This window comes from Saccoglossus kowalevskii, chromosome 3, assembly GCF_978046115.1.
Source record: "Saccoglossus kowalevskii chromosome 3, keSacKowa6.1, whole genome shotgun sequence".
Taxonomy (NCBI): Eukaryota; Metazoa; Hemichordata; class Enteropneusta; family Harrimaniidae; genus Saccoglossus; species Saccoglossus kowalevskii.
Genome location: NC_140643.1, coordinates 16,825,580 through 16,833,618, shown reverse-complemented (window position 1 = coordinate 16,833,618; position 8,039 = coordinate 16,825,580).

Here is an 8,039-nt window from a genome sequence, read left to right as displayed (position 1 = left end):
TACCGTCCTGTAATGGAATGAAGAGCGACTCGTCTGTAATGGAATGACACGATCGCTTGGCCACTTAAATAATTGAAATGTTCAAAACTGTTTGAATATATTGTATTAAATATATTTAATAGCTCCCATATCAATTCAAGTAAATAGAGCGACGTTAGAGGGTGGTTTTGGTCATACCGTCCTGTAATGGAATGAGGAGCGACTCGTCTGTAATGGAATGACACGATCGCTTGGGCAATTAAATAACTGAAATGTTGAAAACTGTTTGAATATATTGTATTAAATATATTTAATAGCTCCCATATCAATTCAAGTAAATACAGCTACGTTAGAGGGTGGTTTTGGTCATACCGTCCTGTAATGGAATGAAGAGCGACTCGTCTGTAATGGAATGACACGATCGCTTGGCCAATTAAATAATTAAAATGTTCAAAACTGTTTGAATATATTGTATTAAATATATTTAATAGCTCCCATGTCAATTCAAGTAAATAGAGCGACGTTAGAGGGTGGTTTGGGTCATACCGTCCTGTAATGGAATGAAGAGCGACTCGTCTGTAATGGAATGACACGATCGCTTGGCCACTTAAATAATTGAAATGTTCAAAACTGTTTGAATATATTGTATTAAATATATTTAATAGCTCCCATATCAATTCAAGTAAATAGAGCGACGTTAGAGGGTGGTTTTGGTCATACCGTCCTGTAATGGAATGAGGAGCGACTCGTCTGTAATGGAATGACACGATCGCTTGGGCAATTAAATAACTGAAATGTTGAAAACTGTTTGAATATATTGTATTAAATATATTTAATAGCTCCCATATCAATTCAAGTAAATACAGCTACGTTAGAGGGTGGTTTTGGTCATACCGTCCTGTAATGGAATGAAGAGCGACTCGTCTGTAATGGAATGACACGATCGCTTGGCCAATTAAATAACTGAAATGTTGAAAACTGTTTGAATATATTGTATTAAATATATTTAATAGTTCCCATATCAATTCAAGTAAATACAGCTACGTTAGAGGGTGGTTTTGGTCATACCATCCTGTAATGGAATGAAGAGCGACTCGTCTGTAATGGAATGACACGATCGCTTGGCCAATTAAATAACTGAAATGTTCAAAACTGTTTGAATATATTGTATTAAATACATTTAATAGTTCCCATGTCAATTCAAGTAAATAAAGCTACGTTAGAGGGTGGTTTTGGTCATACCGTCCTGTAATGGAATGAAGAGCGACTCGTCTGTAATGGAATGACACGATCGCTTGGCCAATTAAATAACTGAAATGTTCAAAACTGTTTGAATATATTGTATTAAATATATTTAATAGCTCCCATATCAATTCAAGTAAATAGAGCGACGTTAGAGGGTGGTTTGGGTCATACCGTCCTGTAATGAAATGAAGAGCGACTCGTCTCCAATGGAATGGAAAAAAAAACGCTAGACTAATTAAATATTTGAATTGTTCAAACGATAGCAAGGCATTGTATTTTATATATTTTATAGCTTTCATGCCAAAGACATGAAATACATAGACGTCAGTAATCGGTTAATGGCATGACATGGGCGCGTTTCACTCCGCCGCTAACAGTGTGAGTGCGTATGGTGCCAGGAAAGATTGTGTAAATGAACAGTGTATCGACCAAGGCTGTCGCTTTTACAAAAACGGTCTTCGAACGAGCAAACTCTTTCGTAACGGTTCGTAAATTCTCTAAACATAACGGTATTTTTCGTTAGAGCGTGTATCCAGCACTTGTCAGGTGATCACACGTCACGTGACCGCTCTCTAATGGAATGCTCTCTAATGGAACGGACGCGCTCTAATGGAATGGCTCGAGCTAGGTCTATTCGGTGGTTTTAGCAGCATTTTTTTTTTTTTTTTCGGCCGATTTTTTTTTTCGCACTCTCTCATTAGTTTTGGGGTCTTCAGAGGATGTCATCCATAAAATTAAATCAGTGTGGCCTAATTGAACATAAAAGTGTCAATCCAGACTAGTACTTACACTGTTATTTATTTGAAATGAACAACAATCCCTGACTGATTGAAATCAGAATGGCTGACTGGGGGTGATAATAAGCCAGGATAAACACGAAATGAGCCTATATTAAATATTTACGTCACATTTTTAAAATATTGAAATATTGAAATGAACACAGCCATGCCTGTCTTTCAATATAGCTTACGATTGTTGAAAAAATAGCATACGGCTATGTTGTTTCGAGAGAACAGATGGAATGTTATATTCTCATAAATTTTTAGCTTATTATAAAGACACTCGCCTAAAACCTAAGTATGCAATATGGACGAAAACATGTATTTTTGAAAGAAATATTTTCTATGCCCCATGATACTTCTGACCAAGTAGGATTATGGTTCATTGTCACTAAAACTGTTGTGTTTGCAGGGCATACAACAGTATTCGCACATAAAAAAAATCTAAAATATTAATACGCATGCGCAGTGATTTCCGTTTTTCGTACCAGAACAACAAGTGAAAGTGTATGCTTTAAATGCATAACTATTCACTGGGTTGTTATTTTCGCTGATGAGTAACATCCGCTAAAATAAATCTACGTGAATATGTAAAATAACAATAAAACTCAATGTTTCCTTGATAAATTTGTGAAATTAAAACAAAGTGAATATGTTTAAAACTTCAAAATGGTGAATTAAATGTCAGTGAAAATACATAAGGTTTTACGTTATTTCGAACGAATAATATGCGCTACAGAAACAGCATTTTCATTTTATAATAAAGCATAGACCCATGTATCTATCAACGCGCAGTATCAAACAACAACAGCATCTTTGATTTTTCTGGAATTCTACTCTAGGACTAGCTTCAAACAAACGCTGGGCTGACAGAGAATATGATATTCGTACAACTCATCCACTGAGGTGACTAATTTAAACAGGTTAGGCAAGCTGTGTTGCGTTGGTCTGTCAGATTTATCCGTTGTGACAGCTGGGGAATTTCTTTGAAAATCTACCACTTTAATTGAACTCTGGGATGTGAAGGTCATGTGACCACCCGTGACGTGACTGGGTCACATGATTTTTGCTCAGCAACTACAGGTATATTGTGACTGTGGCTACTTCAATATACCAGAATGTAATGAAATCACGGTGGTGTTTAGAGTTTAGATTCTGAATGGCGGAAATATATTGTACTAGACTTCGTATAGTTGTAGATTAAACATACGCCATTTATTGCGAATGTTTTAATCTGTATATAGAGTGCAATGTGTCGACATAAGGTGGTTATTGGCCAAGGCGTAGAAACTGCTCACCAAGATGATCTAACCACCATGACGACGACTTAGAACGTTTAAACGGGTCATGGATCACGTGGGTAGTCGTACTGCACTTTGCCCAGTAGTCCCGATATGCAAATATAATGGTAGTTGACATATTGTTGTATAGTAGTTATACAGGAAATGCCAATATACTAAAACATCAAAACACAATACAAAGGAAACGACGGAGAATCACTAGGATCTTGTAGTTGGCCAGGTATATTTCATATCATTCTGGCATTACCATTCATTGTAGTACAGTCTGAGGTTAGAAACATACGCCAAATGAAGTTCATCACTAAATATGTCGGATTCGAGTCATGTCAACTAAACTGGAAATAATGTGAACAACCGTGTACTCGGATAAGGGGGAGGCAGTTAAATATGTAGTCAGTGCACCAATCATTGTTGAAATTGTGTATCAGAAAATATAATCGAATGTCAAACAAAACTAGACGTCACGTGATAATGCTGCCGCTGCGATAAATAATTAAACTCCGTACTCGACTATATTCTCAGAATTCAGTGGATCCACAGTCACATGCTAAACAAGGCAGCGTCCGTTATGCAGTGAGATTGTTCAGAATTTAGTAGTTATAACTGAGTGGAAACCATATATGAATTCAGTACAAGATCTGGCATCACAAGAGTTGTTTTCTTGTGCGTGTTGATGTTTACCTGATTCAATCAGGATAACTCGTCTTTTGAGTATGTTGCATGTAATTAAAATATTCATGGAATTGATTGTATTAAACTAAATTCAATGTAATTTCCTCGAAATATGATATTTTGGGTTCATGCTACTGAAATATATAATATGAAAAGAAAAATTTAAAGGAACACTGGAGCGTGAATTATTGTAGCAGTTGTCATGTTTCATGTTGTATTTTTTTCTGGTAGTCTCTATGATGAGTGTATCTCATCAAATATCCTAGTTTCCGAGTTATAATATGTCCTAATTTTTCAGAGGGTACTTATGCTAAAAGTCGAAGGTTCATTATTTTGTTATTGTTTTATTTGAATAAAAGGTTCATGAGCAAAATGGCGGAGTGCACAACATACCCGCATATTTTTTTTTTCAGTTGAGATATAGAAGTAGAATTGTATACGACACCACGTACATACATGTACAGACAAACAACAACGATTCTATGTTGGACATCGGAGATCACGGAAAATAACTAAAGGTTACAAGGAAACTGCTAACCAGGTGAAATGTCGACATGCCGATTCCAGAACAAATATTAGCAAACTATAAAATCGCTAGTAGTCGTCGCAACGTGCCAGTTCCCATGTGACGTATGCAACATGCGGAAATTGTTTTCACAACAAATGTGAGACCACTGTGACGGCGAAGCGAGTTTGTGTGAATTATAAATAAATAAAGGTATTGTACATGATAACGTGAGCTCCCTCATCGACCTGAATGATCTATTGGTTCAATGTCAGGTGTGTTGGCTCAACACAGATGTTGACAGAAGAACATGTCGATGGGACGAGAATGTTCGTTGAAAATACTGTCGGTGTTGGATTTCACCGAATACCAGATGAATGGCGGATTGTTATTAAATCTGTTCCGCGCCACGGACCTATATAACCCTTTAAATGAAGCTCTTCCTTACCACTAATTTCGAAGAACGCGATTACTTACCGCATGGATACTCGCACCATGTATGACTGGATCCTAGTCTGTCATAAATACCCGCTCATGCTGCAAAATTCAATTCACATGCGATGATATTGGTTTTGATATTGACAAACGAATAATGTGATAGAACACGTGACTCACGGGTATCTACGCGAAATCTGCGTATATGTCAAGTTGAGTGTGTTTATTGCACTGAGCGACCAGTCAAGACAAAGATCATGGGTCAAACTACCGAAAGGTTATCACAGGAGAAGTTGCTTGATTAATTGTTTGTGCGAATAACGAATTCAACACACGTTTTCGACGGCGTGGGTCTGCGTCTGTTACACATTGTTCCGCATTGCTGTGTTTACTCTCACTGCTTCATGTCAATGCATTCAACGTTCAATTAATTGTGCCAGGGTGTGATACACTGGTGTATTATTGGCGTCAAACTAACATTTAAATACTGTTATATCGTTCTTCACATCGCGCTACACGTATTCAATTAGTCCAGCCCGAGGTATGTCCTGTGAAAAGAACAATGATTCCGTAACACCCCTCGCGCGCCTATTTTTTTATTTAATCGCATCGTTAACAAGATTAGAGTCAGTGTAACATACAATTATCCAATTTAAAGATAATTCGAACACGATTTTTTTTAAACGAACGGTTCATAGTCGTGTCAATATCAGGTAAAATATAAATAATTGAACTACTAAAGTTTATTGATGAAGCCGGTTCCAGTAAGCTACACACTTAAATGCAACCCGTACATATTATGAATGTATACCGTCTGTCAACAACGCAAGATATAATCATCAAACACGGAACACTGAACTTTAAAAGTCCCATGCAATATTTGTATACAGAAGTCACGCAATGCACATACGCATATTGATGTATCGGAGACAACGTTAATGCGAGTCTTTGGTATTTATATTACCGCTCTGGGACCTGTGTTATACAAACTACCATCAGCCCAGGAACACACAGACAATGCACTATGCCCTATACACGTTGTACATATTAGGTGACCCACCTCTTATTTAATAAGATAGCTGCAGCGATACACTTCTATAACGTGATAGTTTTTCGGTTATGACTTGCGATTTTTATGTTATTACCTATAATTTGCTAGTATACTTCTGTATCCCAAAAAACACGGATGACACGGGACTTTTTGTGATAATGATTGAAACATTTAGAAATAATTAATTACTGTAGCATAAAATGAAATAACAAAACCTTCAGATAGTGTCACCTCGCGATCGTGTCATTGACAACCGGCAATTACGTAATTTGCGCACGCACAAAGGTCAAATGGTGATATATGCGAATTGCAGTATTTACCAACTCAATTACTATGTAGGTATGACTACAAGCGCACGCCAAAACCAAAAGCATGATGTATCTAACTAGGTTGTTGCGTAATAGCGCCTGATGACAGAGTTCTTGTTGACGACAGCCACCGGTTCCGTATATTATGATGCAATTATACATGATATATTGTACTTACATGCTTAATTACAACGCACAGGGAGCTGCTGACCGACTGTTGCTATGACAACAATGTAACTTCCAGTATGTATAAATTCAACGGACATTTAAAGGGTCAATACCTGCATACAGTATTTTGGTTGTTTTGATCGAACATCTCCCGTGTTATTTGATTTATTGTTTTATTTCAATAATTATTTCATAATATGTTTCGATTTCTCATGCAGTGTTGGTTGTTAGGCTTGAGATTTTCAATTTATATTATTGGTCAAGCGTTGACAATTGTTGATCTTCGATGGCGTCGATGATATACAAAAGTAAAAGTAGACCAAAAAAATATATGAGCAAGCGAAACATTGTACACCGTGAACGAGTCCTTGCGCCGACTTGTCAACTTGCGTCGGCGTAACTGTATTTTTTAAGGGTGTGTGCTTGTTGACAACTAAAATATGTTAAGCCGCTTTCATTTACCGTATGGTTGTATTCGTGCGGTCTGTTTGATCTCCCAACGATTTCGCAAGAAGTGAAATTATGGTGCTTTATATAGTTTGCTCGAAACCACGCTTTTTTGGACCCCGTCCCAAACAGATATTATTTCCCAACACGTCTCATTCGCACGTCGAGCGGTGTATACACCTGTACATATAATATACCTATTCTGTGATAAATAATTGTTGTATACCTTAGGCTAAATCGGTCGACATTTGTGATACTACTGGTAGTATTTTGTTATGAAATGGCGATAATTTACACTACCGTAACAAGAAAGATTCATACTCATATAGTATGTAATTTATCTCATCTCACTGTTGTTACGCGCGATGTGATTGGTTGAAGCTCATAGACAAGTCATTGACATCAACATGTATATTTCATGGCTTATTCATACCAATTGAATGTTTACGTGGTTGACGTCACTCTCAGAACTATGTATCGATGCTGCACATGGTCGTCATTTGCTGTCGAGCTAAAAAAAGATTCTTTTTTTTTAGCTCCATGCATAGAGCAAATAATTAAGTCGTGTACAGCGCAACTTTCCAGTGTTCACAGTGTGGTACAATTGTTTGACTCCGTCGCACTCAATTCTGCTCACACCGTGACGTTATCCACACAATTTGATCAGGTTGTCTATGGATGGAAAATAAATTCCAAGTTGCAAACTTTATCAGGCCATAGATCAAAATTAGTACAAACATTGTGACATTAACCTCTTATACACGTGTTATTATTTAAAAATGTATTGCTTAACGGTCAGATTAATTCTTAACGGGGCAAACGACATGATCACCCGCAAACTGAACTTAGTCATTGTACCGTGACCGACGAACGCTTTGACAAAATGTGCTTGCTTTCTAATTATGATAATATACAATATCAGAGTGAAATTTAATATGTTGAACGAACACATGTTATCCTAAAAGAATTTAGGTAATGTAAATATTAACTGTTACGTACCGTGAGAACATTCATTTGTAACTGGTATTTACTAGTACTATTTAATCATATTCACTCGTACCGGGTTTTCAAAATCACAGGTTTTCCAGTGAAACAATAAGTTCTATTGTAATTTCAAATGTTCACGTGAATTTAATTTAATTTTAATTT